The sequence below is a fragment of the Myotis myotis genome, unplaced genomic scaffold, assembly GCF_014108235.1.
Source record: "Myotis myotis isolate mMyoMyo1 unplaced genomic scaffold, mMyoMyo1.p scaffold_m19_p_3, whole genome shotgun sequence".
Lineage (NCBI taxonomy): Eukaryota > Metazoa > Chordata > Mammalia > Chiroptera > Vespertilionidae > Myotis > Myotis myotis.
Genome location: NW_023416335.1, coordinates 179,990,397 through 180,012,918, shown reverse-complemented (window position 1 = coordinate 180,012,918; position 22,522 = coordinate 179,990,397). Strand labels below are relative to the sequence as shown.

At 37.2% G+C, this 22,522-nt stretch overlaps 1 protein-coding gene across 5 annotated transcripts in view; it reads right to left on the bottom strand.

Annotated features, from left to right (window-relative positions):
- SOX5 (SRY-box transcription factor 5) overlaps window positions 1–22,522 on the bottom strand; it is a 971,461-nt gene that overhangs the window by 831,047 nt on the left and 117,892 nt on the right. Inside the window, exon 2 of one of the 5 annotated variants that reach the window (XM_036296492.1) lies at window positions 12,736–12,840. The exons of the other annotated variants lie outside the window; for them this stretch is intronic. The gene's annotated coding sequence lies outside the window, so the exon portion shown is untranslated. The remainder of the gene's footprint in view (window positions 1–12,735; window positions 12,841–22,522) is intronic. 5 annotated transcript variants of the gene reach the window in all.

Sequence of the window (22,522 nt, the reverse complement as noted above, 5' to 3'; positions counted from 1 at the left end):
TCAGGACATATTTTCAGTTAATCTATAATATTAAAAGCGTAATATGGTAATTAGACCAGACAGCCTAACAGAGGAATGGCTGTCAGGATGACCTTCTGGATGAAGCCGGGGCTACAAGGGCAGAGGCAGGCAGCCACCTCAGCTGCGAGGGCCATGCCCCTTGCACGAATATCACGCACCATCAGGCCTCTAGTGTTTGTGTAAGAAGTAAGACAGGTCAAGTTTTTGTTTGCTTATTTGTTTTTCCTATTACTCCAGCATCGTGAGTTGAAAAGGCTATGTTTCCTCTATTGAATTGGTTTTGTATCTTTGTCAAAAATCGACCCAGCTAGCGTGGCTTAGTGGTTGAGCATCAACCTATAAAGCAAGAGGTCACAGGTTGAATTCCAGTCAGGGCACATTCTTGTGTTGCAGCCTCAATTCCCAGCGAGTAGCATGCAAGAGGCAGCCAATCAATGATTCTCTCTCATCATTGATATTTCTCTCTCTCTCTCTCTCCCTTTCCCTTCCTCTCTGAAATCAATAAAAATGTATTTTTTAAAAATTAATCAGAAATATACATATGGGTCAATTTCCGGGTTTTCCATTCTACTCCATTGATATGTGTGTCTATCCCTCTGCCAATATCACACAGTATTGATTAGTGTCCTATATAATAAAAGCCTAATATGTTGTGTCTGGTTGTCCGGTCATCCATTCAACCAATCAAAGCATAATATACTAATGTCACTCAACAGCTCTCTATGGCATGCACTGGCCACCAGGGAGCAGACGCACCTACCGGTAGGTTAGCTTGCTGCTGGGTTCCGGCTGATCATGACTGAGTGAGACAGGCCGGACATGCCCTGGAACCTTCCCGTGGTCCCTCCCTGGCTGGCCAACCTCTCGCATCCCTCCCCAGCCCCGATCTTGCACCAGTGAGGTCCCTCGGCCTGGCCTGCACCCTCTCGCAATCCGGGACCCCTCGGGGGATGTTGGAGAGCCGGTTTTGGCCTGATCCCACAGGCCAGACTGAGGCTCCCCACTGGTACACAAATTCATACACTGAATTTGTAGTAGCTATATAATAAATCTTGAAATTTAGGAGATTAATTCCTCCCACATTTTCCCTGTATTCACATTTACTTGTCTTTCCATATAATTTCTACAACAATTTTGCCTATATCTACAAAAAATCTTGCTAGAATTTTGATAGCAATTGTGTTAAATCTGGATATTAGTTTAGGGAGAAGTGAATTTCTTGCAATGGTGAGTCTTCCAGTTCATGGAAATGATATATTATTTAGGTCTTCCATCAGTATTATGTAGCTCTCATCATACAAGCCCTATATATGTTTTATTAAATTTATACCTAAGTATTTAATTTTTTGAGTAACTATAAATGGTACTATATTTATACTTTTAGTGTCCAGCTTTTCATTATAATTATATAGGAATATAATTTATTTTTATATTTTTATATTGTATCCTACTACTTTTCTGAACTCATTAGTTTAGGGAGTATGTTTTTTTAAGTTCCTTGGAATTTTCTGTATAAGTAATTGTGTCACCTACAAATACGAACAGTTTGATTTGTTCCTTTCCTGTCTCTATGCTTTTAATTAATTTTTCTTATCTTTTTCACTAGCTAGAAAGTTTAGCACTGTATTGAATAAGAGTTTTGAGTGAAGACATTCTTGACCTTGTTCGTGATCTAAGAGGAAAGAATTCAGTCTTACATCATTAAAAGTAATGTTAGTTGTAGATTTTTATGTGTTTTTTTAATAGATTCTCTATGTCAAGTTGAGAAAGTTCTGTTCCTATTTTTCTGAGTTTTTGTTTTGTTTTGTTCTGTTTTGAAATCATGAATGGGTGTTTCGCTTTGCAGGGATTTCTAGGGTGATATGCTGTTTCTTCTTTAGCCTGTTAACATGGGTAATCACACTGATAGGGTTTTCCAGCCTTGCACCCCTGGAAAAAATTCCCAATTGGTCCTGGCATATAATTTTTTATATATTGCTGGCTTCTATTTGCTAATATTTTGTTAAGAATGTTTGTGTCTGTATTCATGAAGAATATTGGTCTCTAGTTTCCTGTTTTTGTACTGCCTTTGTCAGATTTTGTTACTGGGTAATACTACTTTCATAAAACGAATGGTTTTCTAGATTAACTTGTGTAGAAGTGGTGTTACTTCTTTAAATGTTTGCTGGAATTCTCTAGTGAAACCATCTGGAACTGGGTATTTATATTTAGGAAGTGTATAAATTACAGATTCCATTTCCTTAATAGTTATAAGGCTATTCAGGCTATTCAAATTATTTAATATTGGGTGAGTTGTAGTAATTTGTGTGGGGGTTTTTTTTGTTGTTGTTTTTTAGGAATTGATCCATTTCATCTAAATGGCCAAAATTATGTGTGTAGAGTTGTTTGTAGTATTCCCATATTACCCTTTTGATGTCTGCAGGGTCTGTAGTGATAAACACTTTCTCATTCCTGATATTGGTAATTTGTGTCTTTTCTCTTTTTTCTTTGTCAGTCTTGCTAGAGGTTTGTGAATTTTATCAGTCTTTTCAAATAACCAGATTTTAAAAATTGATTGTTTTTCTTCTTTCAATGTTACTGGCTTTTGACCTTTTTATTATTTCCTTCCTTCTGCTTGCTTTGGGTATATTCAACTCTATTTTCTCTAGTTTCTTGAAGTAGGAGCTTAGATTATTGATCTGAGACCCTTTCTAATGTATTCATTTAGTGCTATAAACGTCCCTGTGAGCACTTCTTTGTCTGTGATCCACAAATTTTGGTGCGATTTTTATTTTCACTCAGTGCAGTGCAGTTTTGCATCCCTTAAGACTTTCTTTTTGACCCATGGATTATTCATAGTGTATGCTGCTTAGTCTCCAAGTGTTCAGACATTTTCCCGTTACCTTTCTGTTATTGACTTCTAATTTGATTCTATGGTGGTCAAAGATTATATTCCATGTGACTTTAATTCTTTGAAATTTGTTGAAAAGTGTTCTCTGGTTCAGCATAGGGTCTATCTTAGTATATGTTCCATGGCCACATGAAAAGAATGTGTGTCCTGCTGCTATTAGGTGCTATGTGTTTTGCAGCTCAGTAATTTAGTGCATATACACTTAGAATCAACATTTTTTTTGATGGAGTAACTCTTTAATTATATATAATATTCTTCTCTGTCCCTGGTAATTTTCTTTGCTCCAAAGTCAACTGTACTTGATATTAATGTAGCAATCCCTGCTTTCTTTTTATTATTTTTTGCATGATACATCTTTATCCACCCTTTTATTCTCAACCTGTCTATATCATTATAATTGAAGATAATTTCTTATAAATAGCATATACTTGGGTCCTATTTTTTAATACATTCTGACAATACGTCTTTTAATTGTTATGTTTAGACACTTTATATTTAATGTGATTAATGATAGGTTAGGGCTTAAATCTGCAACTTGTTTCTATTTTTCATTTTTATTTTTTTCTACCTTCCTGCAATATTTGTAATTCAATTTTAGTTTACCTATAGTATTTTAGAGTGTCTCTTTATACAGCTTCTTTAGTGGTTGCTGTAGGTAAAACCTATATACACATAATTTATCATAGTCTGATGGTGCTATCAGTTTATTATTTTGAGTGAAAATGCGTCATGAATCATTACCTATTGAGTATTTCTGCAAATTGGTGAGATGAGTAAACCAAACATATAAACATCAGAATAAATGTAGCTATGTGAGATATTCTTCTTGTTTCCCCCAGCTAGAACTTCATGTGCAGTTATATCTCCACTAAAAAGATAACTGAAAAAATAATTGAGATGAGGGAGGGAGAAAAATACAAAGAAAACCTGACTGATGTGAAACACCAAGATTTCTGTCACTTAATGCATACATTTTGGATAGACAACTTTAAAGATAATATCTAAGAGAATGTGCTTTCTAATGCATAAAAGTTAATAGAAATCAGAAAAGTTTTTGAAATCTGAACAAAATTTTCAATTTATTTTACCTACCAAAGAATATGGACTACCAATAATTCATAATCTGTTAAAATTATAAGTAGGCTATTGCTCAACCTTTATAGAAAATACATTTTTGATTAAAAAAAAATTACCTTACACAAGAAGATCACAGGAAGATAAGTAACACAGGTGAGCTTAGAACCAAGGTCTGATGTTACTGAACTACACAACGAGGAATAAAATACTAACTTTTAAAATCTAAAGTGTGTCAACAATCTCTTGAGATGCAGTTAAGCTTCATTTCATTAAGAGCATGGCAGATAGAATATCATCACTCATCCACACTGGAATCTAACCAGGACACCAGGGTTTAAACTTACCCACTTGCCAAAAGTATTGATAACAAATAAATGGCCCAACCATTGATATTATTTCAGGCACTGGCCCACAAGAGGTTCCAAAATGAAATGTTAAGAGTTAGCATATCCTTTTACATTGTATATCAATGAGTTTTTTTCCATTCTATTCAGGTTACCACAGAGTGGCAAATTTGAAGGACACTGGCTTATGTTCCATATTATGCAATTTTTACCTACTTTAGATGTAAAAACATTTGAATGTGTACAAAAGGGACTGTCCCCAATTCCCAAAATATTTGTTATACTCCCTGACTCATTTTAGAAAAGATCAAACCTTGTAGTCCTGAGTGACAGGCTTCCCCTTTTAGTCATGAATCTCCTATTATCCAAACTATAGAAAAAATCCTCACTCTTTATCTCCCATTTACACTCACAGTCAGATACTAAGATTAAATAATAAAGTTTAATTTACTTGGGCTCAAATCCACTCGTTTTTTTCATAATTCTACTTATTTCTTTTCTCTGAAATGTATCCCAGTATTATTATTATCCTTGGGCACACAAGCATATAGATCTGTGAATCGATATGAGATCTTCCTATTCTCTTAAAGATAGATTTTGCATTGATAGAGTGTCTAAATTGCCTTCACTTGGATGTTTTCTAAATTTGAAATACCTTATCTTTCTGAGGGGGAAAGGTATTTGAAATACCTTATCTTTCTGAGGGGGAAAAATCATCATTTAACAGTTGACCTCCTGGCCAAGGAAGCACACATATTGTGTTTACTCCAGGGAACAACTCGGATCACAGGTTCACTTGGGTTCCTTGATCTGACGCCACCAGAGGGTGAATGTGCTAATGCTCTGCACCGAAGTGAGAATTCCAGTGCCCGTCCATTCCAGCTCAGTGGGCTGGCCAATGACAGAGCACAGTTCAGCATCATGTATGGCGAGAGACACCTGCCTCCCACTCAACCAGTGGTGCCCCATGAGATGAGGAGAAGGGAAGGAGTGAAGGTGCTAAATACCCAACAGGAAGGTATGTGACTCAGAATGAAAAACAAAACAAAACACTAAACCATACAGCTGCCATTGTGCCCAACTCTTTAATCAGATGGTACTTCCACACTCCTAGACTTCTGTTTTTACAGGAAGAGAGGAAGGGTGCAGATTTTGTATTCACACGTCCAATGTCGTGCTCTCACCACATGCCTATGAAACTCCCTTGTCAACAGAGCATTTACCCTCGCCTTGTTCTTTTTTTTCAGGATTTCTACTCCAAATCCCCAGCACACTTAGAGCAGTGATCTCAGAGGCATCTGTATAGTCAATGCAAATGAGATTTCTTTGCCTCCTGAAGATGGGATGGGAAAGGAAAAGAAGTGTAAAAGCCCCAAAGTGGCAGCTAAAACGAAAACAGCTAATGCAAATTCATGAAATTTTTTCACCAGTTTGCCGTGTAAATGCCCCCTGCTAATTTAGAAAAGACTCTGGTTTATAACATTAAAGAGTAAAGTAGATATACCCCTGCACTAATGTTCATGGACCAAAGATGAAATTATACTTTACCAGTTAAAAATCAGTAGGTGAGTAGAGCAAATACCTTCACTCTAGAACATGAACTGTTAATAGGGTAATTTATAAATCCATTTTTTATTGTTTATAGGCCACCTTTCAACATAAAAAGACTCACTCCCTTTTCCAGCCACAGTACCATCACAGGTTAAATGTAAACTATGAGATAAGTGACATCTGGTTTGAATAAGAAAGCATATATTATTTTAATGATTTTTACAACACAAAGCCATTATTCCTGATTAGAAGAAAAAAAAATCATGGGAAAACACCAGATTCTATATTCTAAAAGCAAAAAGTGATCCCAAATTAACCCCTCGTGCTGACATAGTAAAGACTGAATGAATAAAGAGGATAAGAACTACATACCAATCGGTGGCTTTGGCTGGTAAACTTTGGTTCATCCTAAAGCTCTTAGCCCAGCTGAAAGTGCAGAGTAAAACAGTATTCAGACCACCTCTCCAAACAGGATGAAATTCCTGGTCCTCACATTAGTGTCATAGAAAGTTCAACCTATCTCTGAGTACAAAGTCAAATTAAATATATTGTTGAGCAATATCTGCAACGTACTTTGTTAGATGATGCGTAGAAAACAAAGTCATTAAAACTTATTAATAAAGAAGCTGTGATCTAACTACTTCAAAGTTGGAAAAGTCATTAACAGAGTAAGAAGGAAAATGAGGAATGCATTCCAGAATGTTAGGAAAGGGGCTATTACCACAAAACATATGCTTGTGTGTTAATATATAAAAAATGAAATAGCACCTAAAATACAATAATGTCAAAAATTATAGAAAATTCTTCGTAGACATCTGATGTCCTTAGGTCAGAAGGAGAGGAAGGGGAAGACTTAGAGTTGCAGTGAAGCAGTGGGTGGTCTCTCCGAGGCACAGAAAGGGAGGAAGAACCTGAAGAACAGGGCCTGCTGGCAGGCCCAAGCAAGAACAGGGCAGGCTGTGGGTTTTGGAAGGAGCCAGAGATAACAGGACCCATACACTTTCATCTCAGGAGCTCTAAGAATCAGGGCTTCAGCATCCACAGCTCCCTCTGTCCTGTTTCTTTTCTTTTTTTTTTCCCCTCCTCATGGTTGGCCAAGTATTTCAACTGACTATTCTTGGACTAACCCATGTAACATATTCATGAATCTCCCTCCTCCTTATACCTTGTCACCTTTGCAGGCAATTGGGCTGGCGGGAGGGGTGGGGGGGGGTGGGGGGGGTGTCAATGCCCAACCTGCTTCTCCTCAGGAAATGTCTCTCCACTGATAACATCCGAAATCCCTTTGTCAAGTACAGTGTCTTTTGAGCCTCAAAAGGCTATGAAGCCGAAACCGGTTTGGCTCAGTGGATAGAGCGTTGGCCTGCGGACTGAAAGGTCCCGGGTTCGATTCCGGTCAAGGGCATGTACCTGGGTTGCGGGCACATCCCCAGTAGGAGGTGTGCAGGAGACAGCTGATCTATGTTTCTCTCTCATCGATGTTTCTCTCTATCTCTCTCCCTTCCTCTCTGTAAAAAATCAATAAAAATATTTTTAAAAAAGGCTATGAAATGAAAACTTCTGAATAAAGTAACATGGTGACTAAAACACAGCTCCAGGAAAGCAAATCGAGTCATTCAATTAGCATGTACCCATTTCAGATAAGCATTCACTTCCTGATTTGGCAAGAGAGATGAGATTATGTGAGGAAGTAGAGGCACTGAGTATCTGAAGAAGACTGTTACTAAAGATACATAGGTAAGGTCCATACAGTGTGCAGGCTATTTTTATTTTAAGCACTGATACTTAATAGTTTAACAAAAATATTATAATTATAGCAAAGTGATTTCTAGCATAAACTCTGGAGTTCATGCTGGGTTGAATCTTTCTATCTGGGTCATTATGGACAATCTCTAAGCCTGGGTCTTATCTATAAATTAGAAATAATGCTTGTCAGGGAATTGTTTTTTAGCATCTTTTTGAAAAACCATGCTGCCCCTATTCTCAGACTTCATGGTTCCACTAGGGTTCGCCCACACCCCATTTGCATTTTGAGCATGACTGCTTATGCCTGAATAATCTCTTGCCACTTTGGGGGAAGGTATGTGGGGATCCCCATCACCCCAACAGTTGCTGAAAAGATTCCTCTCTTCTCTTCTCTTCCCTTCCCTTCCCTTCCCTTCCCTTCCCTTCCCTTCCCTTCCCTTCCCTTCCCTTCCCTTCCCTTCCCTTCCCTTCCCTTCCCTTCTCTCTCTCTCTCTCTCTCTCTCTCTCTCTCTCCCTCCCTCCCTCCCTCCCTCCCTCTCCTTCTTTCCTTCTTTCCCTCCCTCCCCACCCCTTCCTTCTTTCCTGCCTCCCTTCTTCCTTCATCTTTCTCTCTGATTGAGATTATTGAGGACCATTCAAACATGAAAAAGTCAACTAAGAGGAAAGCAAAGGTAAACAGAGTAAGTGAGGGATGCCTGGAGATACCCTGTGATCTTAAAGGTTATTTTCTGTTAGAGTACTACTATATTCCCTTACTGGCTTCAACTATTTTGAGATAGGTTTTTATCTCACCTACTACTTGGAGATTTTTTGGGTATGTGAGGAAGAAGTGAGATAATGCCCATAAAGCATTTGTGAGGCAGACAGCAAATGCTTAATAAATTTGAGCTACTTTTATGTCCAGAATGAGAGATACTTTAAACTTCACTTTCTAAGATGACTACATAAAATGTTTTTTTTTTCCCCACGGGACTCATTAAGATATCAAGGGTTTTCATTTTCAAGAAAGTCATAATCAATCATAGATGTTATAAGAGCTCAAAAACACAGAAAAAGAAAGTCTCAAAAGGCAGCAGATGATTTGACCAACAAATGAATTGAATAAAAAATAATGATTGCCCCACTGCATGGCTTAGTGGTTGAGCATCGACTTATGAACCAGGAGATTATGGTTTGATTCCCAGTCAGGGCACATGCCCAGGTTGGGGGCTCAATCCCCAGTGTGGGGCATGCAGGAGGCAGCCAATCAATGATTCTCTCTTATCATCGATGTTTCTATCTCTCTCTCTCCCTTTCCCTTCCTCTCTGAAATCAATAAAAATATATATATTTTAAAAATAATAATAACACTTAAAGTCGTCATAGGAAAGAGAGAAAAAAAAAACATCCTGAGGCTGAGATTGTCACCAAAAGGCTTCATAGATGTAGTATTTGAGCTGGGTTTTGAGAAACAGGAAAGATCTGGGAAGTTGGAGGGAAGAACAAACAATATTCCAGGAAAGGGCTATAAAAAGGATGGTGGTGCTAGGGCCCAGGACACTCTTTGACTTAAAACAGGTCTGCCAGGAGAAGCTCAATGTGGATGACAGCTCTCAAGGGCAAGTTTAATCCCATTTCACAGAAGTTGATTTACACTGAGCTCATCTAGAGGTACAAAGGAATGGCATTAGGTTGCCCATGTAATTCACACTCAGTGAAATTTTAAAAATAATAAAAGTCAGAGAAATTGTTTGAAAGATTTTTATAAGCAAATCACATATCTTTGGATATATGATATCATATAGTTTAGTTTATTTTCTTACTCCAACTGTAATTGTTCACTACTTTACTCACGTTCTGAAGCCAAACAAACGGATGCACATATATAAATAAGTTCTAAGACATAATTTAATAGATACTGTGGTTTTTTCCTAAATATTCCTTCCTCAGCATGTAAGTGCTGTGCAGTTTGAGGGAGTGAACCCAAACTCTGGGGTGGGTCCTGCCAAATTTAGGGCAACCATGGTAACCCCATCCTTGTTGCCAGAGGTTGGTTGGTGAACCAATTTACTAATCTGTAAACAGCATCCCCTGCAAACACAATCTGGATCCAGGAATGGCCATATGATGCCATGTGGGCCAGTTTGCTTCTGGAAAAAAACATTTCCTCATTGTTAAGAGAGAACCCCCTCAAAAAGATGCTCTCTACCTCAAACGCTATGGTTACCCGGAAGTGCAGATGCCATCTGATTTTAACTATAGAATGAAGCTGAAATATGGAGTTATAAAGGGCAGAGCTCAGGGAATTGCAGAGAAAAGATGCTGAAAGCACTGGACAAAGTCAACCCAATAATCTACCCTGCCTCTAAGATCTGGCTATTAGAGATATTATCTTTCTTTATCAGTAAATCGGTTAGAATTTTTTTTACAAAAACTACTCTAATTTCTTATTAAAATACTCTAATGACCCAGTATTTTTTGTATCATTTTCACATGTCTGGAATCCAACAATATATGGAATCTTATGGCCCTCAGGTCAGTCTTAGAGCCTCCAGAAGACTCCAAAAAGTAGGAATCAAGACAGATAAACACACGGAATGGAGGATCCATATGTCTTTGACAGCATCAGTACAGGTGATCCATTTCAGATAAGCCAACACTATCCTCTGAAAAGATGAAGTAGTCAGTTGTCAAAGTCACCCAGACTAGTTCAGGCATTCTTGTCAAACGAGGGCACTCCAAACTTGTACCTAACCAGGGTTCTAACAGACACAAAAATTTCAGATCCCACAACTCCGCCCTTATTCCTTCCTCCTACACAGCTGGTATGAGTTAGGGGCATATTATTCTGAAGTCATATTAGTTTAGACTTTTTTATAGATGAGGCCCAGCCTAAAAAGGGTTTTCAGAAAAAACAAATATTATTGACTCTGTGACTTTGTTTCATTGCCAAATGATGCTTGGGGTGTAAACTATAGGAGTGCAATTAATCATTTAAGCCAACTATAATATGGACTATATTAGTTTGGTAAAATGATGATAATTCTGCTAGTGTTTACTCCCTTAATTTTTTTTAAAAAAATATGTTATTATTAATTTTAGAGAGAAAGAAAGAAGGGAAAGGGAGAGAAAGAGAAAGACAAACATTGATTGGTTGCCTTCTGCACATACCCTGACCAGGGATCAAACTGCAACCTTGGCATGTGCCCTGGATGGAATTTGAACCCCAACCTTTCCTTTCAGTGCATGGGATGACACTCAACCAGCTGAGCCACACTGACCAGGGTTACCACCTCAATTTTTTAAAAATAATTTTTAAATGTTTAACCACAGAAATATATAAGCAATATCAACTTCTGAAGAAATTAAGGTGGAACAACCGGAACGACCAGTCGCTATGATGCACACTGACCACCAGGGGGCAGACGCTCAACACATGAATGTACTAACTCTAATATTTCCTCACAGGGGGAGCGCAGATCATCCAGAAGCCGGGCTCATGGCTGGCAAGTGCAGCGGTAGTGGCAGGAACTTCTCTTGCTTCTGCAGCAGCGCTAAGAAGCAGGGAGCCCAGTGGTAAGGAGCCTGCCATTAAGGAATAGTGAGCCAAGCAGTAAGGAGCGAGCAGGAGGGCAGTAAGGAGCGAGGGGTCCCAGACTGTGAGAGGGATGTCCGACTGCCAGCTCAGGCCCAATCCTTGGGGGGATCGGGCTTAAGCCAGTAGGCAGACATCCCCGAGGGGATGAGAGAGTGCAGGCCAGGCTGAGGGAACCCCCCCCCCCCCCCCCCCCGTGCAAGATTTTTGTGCATCAGGCCTCTAGTTGGTAAATAATGACCAATATAAAACAATCATGCTACAAAATAAAAGTAGAACTCTGCATAAGAGGCTGTGAAGACAGTAACGTGTAGCAGATTTGATCACCATTGGCTAAAATAGAGCCAAGTATGAATAGAAATAGAAAAAAAGACTTTTTCCACAGCATTAAGACAAAGAAATACTAAGATCAGAAAAATGTTGAATGTATCCATTATGTTGATAGCTAGAAGATGACACTCTTCCAGGGCTGAAATATGGTTCTAAATTTCTGATACACCTCATGTAGCATTAGGACAATTTTATTTATTTTTAAATCCTCACCTGAGGATATGTTTTTATTGATTTGAGAGAGAGAAGAAGGAAGCCACAGAGAGAGGGAGAGAGAGAAACATCAATGTGAAAGAGCAATATTGATCAGTTGCCTCCCGTACTCGCCCACAACCTAGATATGTACCCTGAGAGGGAATCGAACCTGCAGCCTTTTTAGTGTTATGGGACAACAGTCCAACCAACTGAGCAACCCATTTAAAGAATTTTAAATGTCTTTGTCTTTGTTTTGATATAACATTTGATATCTCAAAAGTACTGGAGGTGAACACTCTAAGCATACAAAATAGCACTGTCTGCTTAGAGCTGTAAATACTAGTGACCAAGCCAGTCGCAATGAACATGCCTAGAATTCAGAAAACAAGGCTTCTTGGATAAGTGGACAGGCTACGCACGTAGAACACCTTGACATACCAGATATCTACAAAGCTATCACAGATGACTATAGTTATGTCAAAAGTATTCAGGAGCCACCTGAAAAGGTTTCCATGTCAAAGATGAGACAATTTGAGCTTCAAAAAGATAAGAATTGTAATAGATCAAGCTCATCAAATATGCTTGAAATCATGATTTCATGATGATATTTAAAAGAAATTACTTGGATACCTTCTGAAGATGATAGGAAGCTGTTGCACCTAAGTAATCAAATACCCTCCACTCCCATGTCAGATATACCCCTGTTCTCCTCTTATTTGCTATGCAAGAGAGATAAATAGGATACAAACTACTGTTACTGAATAAACACCTATTAGCTGCAGATACTCTTCTTTGTTTAAAAAGATAATGGGGCACTCATTACACTAAAAGTGTGCTCTCTTTTATTTGCAGATCCTATCAGAATGAGTGAAAGAATGTACTAACTCTAATATTTCCTTCCTTTGCCCATCAAACCACCTCCTTCCCAACCTGAGAAACTGTTCGCAGCGTATAATGTCACCAACCCTTTCAAACCTGGACAAAGGATATTCTTCTGCGGTGTTTACCTTTAGTGCAGTTTGGTCACAGCTACATCTTAAAAGCTCACTATAATCCCATCTGTGAAGGTCGACTGCGCAGTAAAACCCAACAACAGCAAGGTCCATGGACGTCTATATAAATGGGTGTATCAATAAATACAAGGAACATGCTTATTGTTTTTAATGAAAGCCATTCATTACACTCCTTGCTATAGTTTCACCACCCATTATGAGCGGTGTTTCATATTTCAAAGGCATTCTCAACAAGTGGAATACACCAATACTGGATATAACCAATATTACTGATATTAATTAATATCTGGTTCTCCTACCTATTTTACATCCCAATGAAATTAACAGTGATCATGTGATTAGTCCTACCAAAAAAAACCCCACAAAACAAACAAACAAAAAACACACAAATAGAAGTGCTGTTTGTCACTTGGGTAAGAAAAGTATTTAATGGCTAGTGCTCCACTCCGCAGACCTGTCTTGCCTGGCCTGGAAGTGGATGTCATTGGAGCTATCCTGAATTCAGAGTCTGGAAAGCTAAACCAGCATAGGGAGGATAGCTGACCTGCTGCATCACTTGAACTCACAACAGAGTGTATAAATGAGATATTAGGGCTGTTTACAATAGCAGCATAACTTCTTCCAACCCAAATGATGTGCTAGAATTCTGCATTTTCTCAAGAATATTTTCCACAGAGATCTAATAAAACTACACACATATATTGATGTATTGAGGCCAACCAAATTAGTTAGACTATAGAAATGTAAGAAATTAGAATTAGTATTTGCAGGATTGTGAATTGTTTGAAAATGTTAACTATATTTGATAAATCGTGCGAAAGAACAACAAAAGAGCAAATCTATACCCATGTAAATAGAAATTTTTTCTAAGCTATCTCTGCTGGCACAGAGAATGGTATGAATATAATGTGCAGGAGCCCCTCTGAGCCCAGTTCTACCTTAAGAACTACGGAAGGACATAGGTAAAAAGCAGCTGTTGATGACATTCATAAAATCTCTTAAGTCTCAACTGATTCTGAAATAAACTGGTATGGCTTATAGTTTCTTGATCTTCTAATCCTTGGAACCAAAATACTTCGTAAATAAAAGTTGTCTTTCATGATTCCCTCAAATGTACTAGCTTTGATTAGCTAGTAGTATATGATATCAAAGAATATTGAAACTATAAGAAGTCCATTGTGAGATTTTAATAAGACCAAGTCCAAGACTTTTGTTTGATGCATTCTCTATGTAGAAATGCACAAGAACTTTTAAAGTGGACCTTAGTATCTTCCCTTGCACAAAGAGCACTGCATACAACAAGCAGTATATAAAAATCATACAACATTCCCAGGAAATATGATTACCTTTTACCCAAAACCTCAGCAATCAACAATTTGAAATACCATTGCCTGCTGAACACACAGGTATTTTACCGGGGTCATGAATTACAATGCTAATTGTCCCAAATATTTCTAGTCATTTGATGGGTGCCATAGGAACTTAAATAGACATGGTGGTGACAGCAATGTATGGACACTTGATTTGAATATGACTAAGGATTAATGAAATCTCTCCCTTGGCCACAAAGGTGACCTAGGAGGTCTGCTAGCCCAAAATGACCTGGTGGCTTTGAGATGTGCTGGTACCATCTGACACGACACAATAAAGATAGAGCTGCATGGAAAGTGGAGATAAGAGCTCCAGCATGCATTTTTGGCAGGAAAATTCACAACATTTCATTTTTTAAAAAAGACAATGGGCAATAATTATTATAGAGTTTAATTATCCCTTTGGGTTTCACAAAGAGCTAAAAAAAAAAAAAATGAAATAACCAGTCACCAATCCGCTACCTGTGGCAGCTGAAATATATTATAGTGGAATTTCAGGGCAAATATTGAAATGAGCATGTCCAAATTGTTTAGAAAAGGATCTTCACTCTAAGGAGAATTGACAGCATAGCTTTAAGAACAGATAAAGAACTGCCTCAAGGATCTGTCTTGCCTCCTTACTTTTTAAAAGTAATACCTTCATTTGCATAGTAATAACCCAATTATTGTAAGATTAGGTGACTGGAATCTCATTATTGCTATTTTCACAAAACAGTCAATATTCTATTCAATATCTTTTAATGTTATGCACCTTAAAACATAATTATTTCAATATACCCTCATTCATCTTTAATGTAATTTTCTTTTAAAAAAAAAAAAACACCTTGCCATAATTGTTGGGTTTGGGGAATATATTATGTTTAAACAAGCACTTTTCCCCTCAGGCTGCTATGAGAACAAGCAGAAGCAACTAATAGCTTGGGGGCATTTCTTCCTCCACACCCGCCACCCCCTCCCTCCCTCCCCCCCCCCCCCCCCCCCAGTTAGTCCAAAAGACTGAAAGCAAAAACACTGATACTGAAAATCTGTGGTAACAACCTCCATTCTCTTCCTAACACTGTAGCTTCCCCTCCTTCTCTTTCACTTCCTGCTCCATAATGAATTTTAGTCTAAAGCAACTCCAAAAGTGTTAGCAAATACATTCTGTTAAATTTCAAATTGTAATATGGGCTCTTTTCTTTTGTGTGTTTTTTACCCCCAGACCACATTGTAGTACCAAAAAAAAAAAAAAAAAAGCCACATCCTAAACAGATGACATATTGGGGAGACCATCTGCCTGCCATAGGTTTACCTGCCATAGGCTTTTACAGTTTCATTTACAAGATAATCAGCACAATAAGTGGCTGGTTACCAGATTAACTGTGGAAGCACAGCAAGGAAAATAGAGAAGAGAGAGATAGGCCTGTCTACATTAAGAGACTAGAGAGCCATACAGTCTATTACTTCAAAATGATATCAAAATTAATGTACAGTGAAAATAGCAGTTAGATTTTGTCATGAGAGGAAGTAATATCAAAGGGCTGTGGTTTGGAATCTGGAGTTAACACTCCATGACTGGGGCCTTACTGACTACATATTCTTCAGGATGTTAATCTCTCTGTACTTTGTGAATGAATACTCATTATTCATGACTATAACAATTTATAGAAAGAAGCACTATGTTCCTTAGTCAACACCAGCTAAGTTTTCTCAGGATGTAAACTCCATCAATCATTAACATGATTCACTGGTATGTTTCACAGGTTTTGATGCAGAGACTCTCAACAGGCATTAGATGCTCCTGGGAGCCCACGTGACCACAACCTCACCACCGCACACCCAAAACATCAAGCCACACTCACACTTCCCATTCTTGATTTTTGAAGGAAACAGCAAGGCTGGCCAACACCCTTCTGCATGTTTAATGAATTTTAGGGGATACTAACTCTGTATTTTGTCATTTATTACAACAATGGGGAAACCACCATTCTTTAAAATAAGTTGAGTGGCTACCAACAATTTTCCTCCCCAACAGAAAATGAATTAGCAACTTCCTGACTTTACTGGACTTCAGTTGCATGGTGTATCTCCTTCAAATCACAGGGCAACTCCTCAGGAACTACTGACAGCAACAAGAACAGGAGTCAGACATTTAGTACAGCTCCCTCCCCACTCCCCTTAGTGCAGAATAAACTCACAGGGCACAGTTTGAATCAATATCACCAGTCTCAGTTTGTGGTTAATGTAGAACTAGAATTCAGGTCTCCAAACTCCCATTCCAGAGCTCTTCCTATTTTGTCTCCCACATATTTATATTCCAGGTTACACTATGTTGATTAAGTGCAGTTATGTTTTTATCCCTCAGTGAGAAATATACAAACAAACAAAAAAAATGGTCAACTGCCCAGCCCGTGTGGCTCAATAATTGAACATCGACCTATGAACCAGGAGGTCACAGTTCAATTCCCTGTCAGGGCACATTCCCAGATTTCAGGCACTATTCCCAGTGGGGGCATGCAGGAGGCAGCCAATCAATGATTCTCTCTCATCATTGATGTTTCCATTTCTCTCTATCCCTCCCCTTCCTCTCTGAAGTCAATAAACATATATATATGTATATATGTATATATATATATATATATATATATATATATATATATATATATATATATGTATAATGGTCAACAACAACAAAAACACACCAAAGAGCAAAGTTTAAAGTCATCATTATACTATCAGACAATGCATTGTTTTATATTAACTATCAGAAGCCTTCTTTACTGTTGAAAAGCTGAAGTTGGAGAAGTTCACAAAATTGCTCAAGATCACAGAGTCAGGATTCAAAACTAGGTCTGTCTTAAAGAGAAAGCATGAAGACAAAGATTTCATGTACAATTTACTTTGCTTTTGGCCTGAAGTCTCCTAACCCTCTGTCTTTGCTGAACGCTCCAGACACCCTCTCACATAGGAGAGAGATTGTCCTGGATGAGAGTGACCCCAGACATCTTAGAGTCTCCAATAAACCATTCAGTCTCATGCAGCTTTATCTTTGGACAGGATATTCCCTTTTTCTGTAATGCCCTCACCTTCTTCTATTGCCTGTGTCCCTCATTACTTACCTACTAAACTTTCATTGATGCCTAAAATTCCTGGTCACTCCTTACCTGTTCTGTGAAGCCTTGACCTTTCCAACACCTTCCAGAAGAGTTCATCTTCCTTTTCTCCACTCCTTCTGAACGTTTAAAGCACATATTCAATTGTTGAATGTAATTATTAGTCTACATGCCATCACCCTGAAGAAAGCTTCATGAGGATTGGACTTAATGCATCTTGCTACCCACAGTAACTGTTAGCAATATACCTGGAGCAGAGGTGCTGTTTGTTCAAATGTTCAACTCTTACTGGATTAAAGATATCTGTCAGAATTCACTTATGGTAACTGTCACATTCTACCTCCCATGGTAAATTGCTGCATATGCCATTTCTACATAAGAAATAATGCATTCCTTGTTCCTCTCACCACCCCAAGAAGAGTGCCTTCTACATAATAGGTGTTCTGGAAATGTCTGTAGATATGAATTGCTTACAGAATTTAAAAATGTGGGGGAAGTAAAGGCAAATAACTAAAATCTCACAGATCGCTTTAAACCTAGTTGAGAAATAATAGCAAATTTCTCCTATCTTGGGTCACCTTCAAAGCATGAGATTTTATCCTGTGAAGAACAAGTGCACTGTACTTAAAAACTGGATGACTGAGTGGCTAAAATGTTACTTTTTTGTGAGGATTAATTGAGCGCAATCATTTATCTGTTTCTATTCAGCATATGTACTGTATGTCTGCTATGCATCCGAGGACAGCTGCCGTTCTATTTACAGCGCTATCTAAAAATGGCAACATTAAATCCATCTTCCATCTCTTTAAGATCTTTTTCAACCACAGAATCATCTCAGATGTTCTGCTTTTAGAGCAAAATATATGAGGTGTGAATGTGTGTAACAGTGAAAGACTAACAGGCAGAAATCCACGATGGTGGAATGAGCCACTGGAGGTTGATAAAACTTCCCTCCTTTTCCTTTCTCAAGTAAAGCTAGGACAAGGAAACTAGAAAACATCAGGGGGCAAATAAAAAAGTTAGAAAACCCTGCTCTTACACTCCAATCAGAAGTCTCAGAGCCTAAATATTGATTTTTCAGGGCTTTGTTGGTTACTGAACAGGTTTTGAGCATAGACTGAAAAACATCAGAGGTGTGCGCTTAATAAACCTTCCAAATAATATCTCATATTTCAGATTTTTTTGAGAAAGTTAAAATTAATTTTTCAGCTATTTGGGGGTGGAGAGAGTTGTGACAAGGTGATTATTTTAACTCTCCATACTATACATCTTAACACAAATACTCTGTTAACTTCACTGACACCTATTATCAAAGAAGACACAAAACCTAATTTTACACAAGAACACATAGTACTGACTGCCCACCCTGACCTATCTGAGCAACTTGGGAAAGTTTACATTCTCTTAATTGCTCTCCTCCTCAACATTTCAAAGACACAAACTCTGCTGTCTTAACCAAGCTTCACTCTATTTGCAAAATCAATGTGGCAAACAGACATGACAGGACAACAGAGCAGCACTTTCATGGTGAGGATCAATTGGACTTGGGAAAAATTGAAAGTCCATTTAACTCCTTTCTTTAAGAAGCTAATTTGCTCATCATGGCATTGTTCTTATAAGTAAACAAGGAAGCCATCATTCTAAAAATATTTTGCAACTTGGTAACAGTAGAGTGAACTGCTTCATAGTTTTGCGGGGAGTGGGGGGCGGGGGTGGCGGGGGAGGTCAGACTGCCTGGGTTCAAATACCAATGCTACCATTTACTAGGTGTGTGACCTTGGACAAGATAAATAACCCTCTGTGTCTTAGTCATAGGATTTTGAGGGATAATTGAGTTCATGTTTGTAAATAGTACATGCCATGTAGTGAGAAAGATGTTACCTGTTTTCATTAATAGCATAAACTCTGACATTTACTAAATGTTCAAAATTTAAAGATTTATTAATTGGTTTCAAGACTTTTCAAATGGGGACAGGGGTGGGGAAGAAAAAGAAGAGCTTCTATAAAAGAAATTATAAGAATTTGTTCACTGCCTATTGCTTTCTTGCCTAGCTATTTTCTTGGAATAATTATATGTACATATACATATAAATATACATATACTTGAGTTAGTGTATATAAAGTTGTTGAAATAGTACATGTATGTGTATGTATATATGTGTATATGTATATATTTGCATGTATATGTGTTTATGTATATATATATGTGTGTGTGTGCATGTGTATGTTTATATATATATGTGTGTGTGTGTGTGTGGGCACAAAGCCTTCCCTTTCAAAATTTGAATCTTTAGAGAAAGGCATTTTTTTGTAGATCATCCAACATGTTCTTTACAATGTCTAAGACAAGTAAACACACAAATACTTTTCTATCAATCAACCTCTAAATTATTTTTATTTGATTAAACAAACAATAAATCTAAAGGATCACCAGAATAACATCCAACACAACAGCATATATATATATATATATATATATATATATATATATATATATATATTTTCAGTTTGACAAATGGCAACTCAAAAAAGCAGACAAGTATCGTAATGATACACCTAGACCCTGTAACTGCCACTGGTATTTTCAACTATTTCACAAGTTAGGTCAAATAAAACTGAAATTACCAGTTATCAAATTTTCACTTTATGAAACTCAACTTTTTATAAGAAAAATCAGTGTTATTCCAAAGAGGCAAATCCATTGAAGTTTTTTTCACCATGTGTTTTACTCTAAAATTTACATTGTCATCATCCATCAAATCTTTTTTTTAAATCTTAGAGGAGCAATTCCAGTACACACCAAGAGTCTGTTTGAAACATGAGCTAAAGTTAAAGAACTGAAAGTGGAAAATATATGTTATGCCTCTTTAAAGAAAACCTAATGCATACTTTTTGCAAGATGCCAAAATCATCAAATCATTTATGTTATTAATCTTGGGTGTTTGCTGACTGGAAAGGCTTCTAGGGAGTCTATCTCTAAAGGACTATAAAGCTTTCAAAACACAGTTTTAAAAAGTGGTAAAACCACACTTTTATTACCACTAAGACAAGAAGATATGTTTTTGAAAACTAGTATAAAAATTTAACCACAACAAAATTATATTTAAGAAAATTCTAAATGTATGTTTATGAGTATATGTTCATTTAATATGTAAAATTAATTAAACTTAAGATTTTCAATAAATTAAACAAATATCTGCTCTATGAAGTAAACAGAAAAACATACTACATACACATATACACAGTTATAATCTTTTGCTGAGGACAATAACTGTGCTTCATTACAAAGATCCAGTCCTAAGAAGTAAGAGATCATTTTCTGACTTTATTGTATTCTCCTTGTTGATATATTGGCAACCAAATTTCCAAGACTTGCATTTTCATTTGGATTATAGATATCAATCATGCATATAACTTATTTTCAAGTATCAATCACACAATAAAGCTTCTTAAAGTTTATCTTCTTTGTCAGCCATCACCAGTAACTGTATTAATTATGTCAAGACATTGGACAAGATGGTAGAGTCTAGGTTCTGCAATTAATCAGCTTATTCCCCAGTTCTGAGTCTCAGATCCGCTCATCTTTACAAGCAGAGTGCTGAACTGGATATATCTGAGGTGTCTTATCCCTGAAATTTTTATAATTGAGTTATACTTTTCCAAATAGGAATGTAACCAAAATTCAACTTTACTGTGGAAGAGATGGTCAAAATATGCCCCCTATTCCACAGAAGAGCAAATACAAAGCAAAAGATTTCATATTCATTAGTCATCTACTGTAGAGCAGACAGTGTACATCTGTCTAGCTCTATCTATAAATCTATATCTCAGATGATAAAACAGGGGCTCGGAGAGATTATTCAATACACCAATGATTGTAGAGTTAGTACGTGGTAATGCTGGGGTCTGAACTGAGGCCTTTCTGACTATATAGCTTTGTATGCTTCCCATCTCAGCCACAAGTTCACTAAGAACCATGATAATTGAGAGGTAACTCTTGCTAAATCTATTAAATAGTCCACTAGTACTAAAGTCTCTATTCTTCTTATTCAAGTTCTAGCCATTGCTTGGTACCCAAGAAAGGAGTTTTTATCTTTAACAGGGACATAAAATTCAAGTATTCAATGAAAGCTGCTGATGGCTGACAAGAGAGGCAGGAATTAAGGTAAGTGACTTGGTAGCTGATAATGCATGTCTTGGTGATATGGTACCTCCTGAAAATTTGAGAGAGATGTGGGCTTTCGTGACAGTGTTTGAGCAGAAAGAAGAAACAGAGCAGTGCACTTTATAAGGCTTTTCTAATAGGACTTCAGGATCATTCTATGAATTACAGGGGAAATCATTCCACTCTTACTACTTGGCTTAGGGTTCCTCCCACCTTTATGACAGTATTTCCCCACCTCAGGAATCTCAAAAATTGGCAGATTGAGAATACAGAGCAAGCATACTCAATGTGACATTTACTATATATATTCTAAATGCCCTCACAGTATCGTGCTCCAGTTTTCAGCACAGATTGGAGCCAAAGGCCTGGATTTGAATTTTAGTTTTGCCAATTACTAGTGCCATAGGTTTTGTCAAAATAATAAGTCTCTCTATGCTGAAGGTTCTTGTCTATTAAAGATGGATACCACTGCGAAGCTTATGGAATTGTAGTGAGGAGCCAAATCACATACATATGTAAAGTACTGAGCACAGTGCCTACCACATGAGAAGCCCCCAATAAAAGTCTTAACAAATGGCAACTCAAACAAGTAGACAGGTATCATAATGTAACATAACTGAAAAGTTAGCTGTTGTACACCTGAAACTAATACAAAGAATACTGAATGTAAACTGTAATTAAAAATAAAATTTTAATTTAAAAATGTTAGCTATTATCAAAAAGCAATAGAATATGAGAATTCATGTTTTTATAGCAATTTTGATGGTAGGATACTATTCCTAGTAGTAACTTTCTGAGTTGATAGAACAAAGTTAAACTTGATCAAAATCCAGGATATGCATGATATTTATTAAAGGGAAAATGCACGTGCACACATACACACACACACACACACACACACACACACACAGAAAGAATGTCTGGTCTGATTATTAATTTAAAAAAAAGAGTTATATTCTAAAATATAAGCTTGGACAGTCCATATGCATTAAACAGTGGTTATTTGTGAATACAACTTCATTTGTTTCTCTTTTGCTCAACAGTGTTTCCTAAATCTCCTAAAATAACCAGATATTTTATAATAAATATTTCATTTTTAATTTTCTTAAGATAAGGACTATGTTCACAGTTCAAAAATTAAAATAAAATAAAAA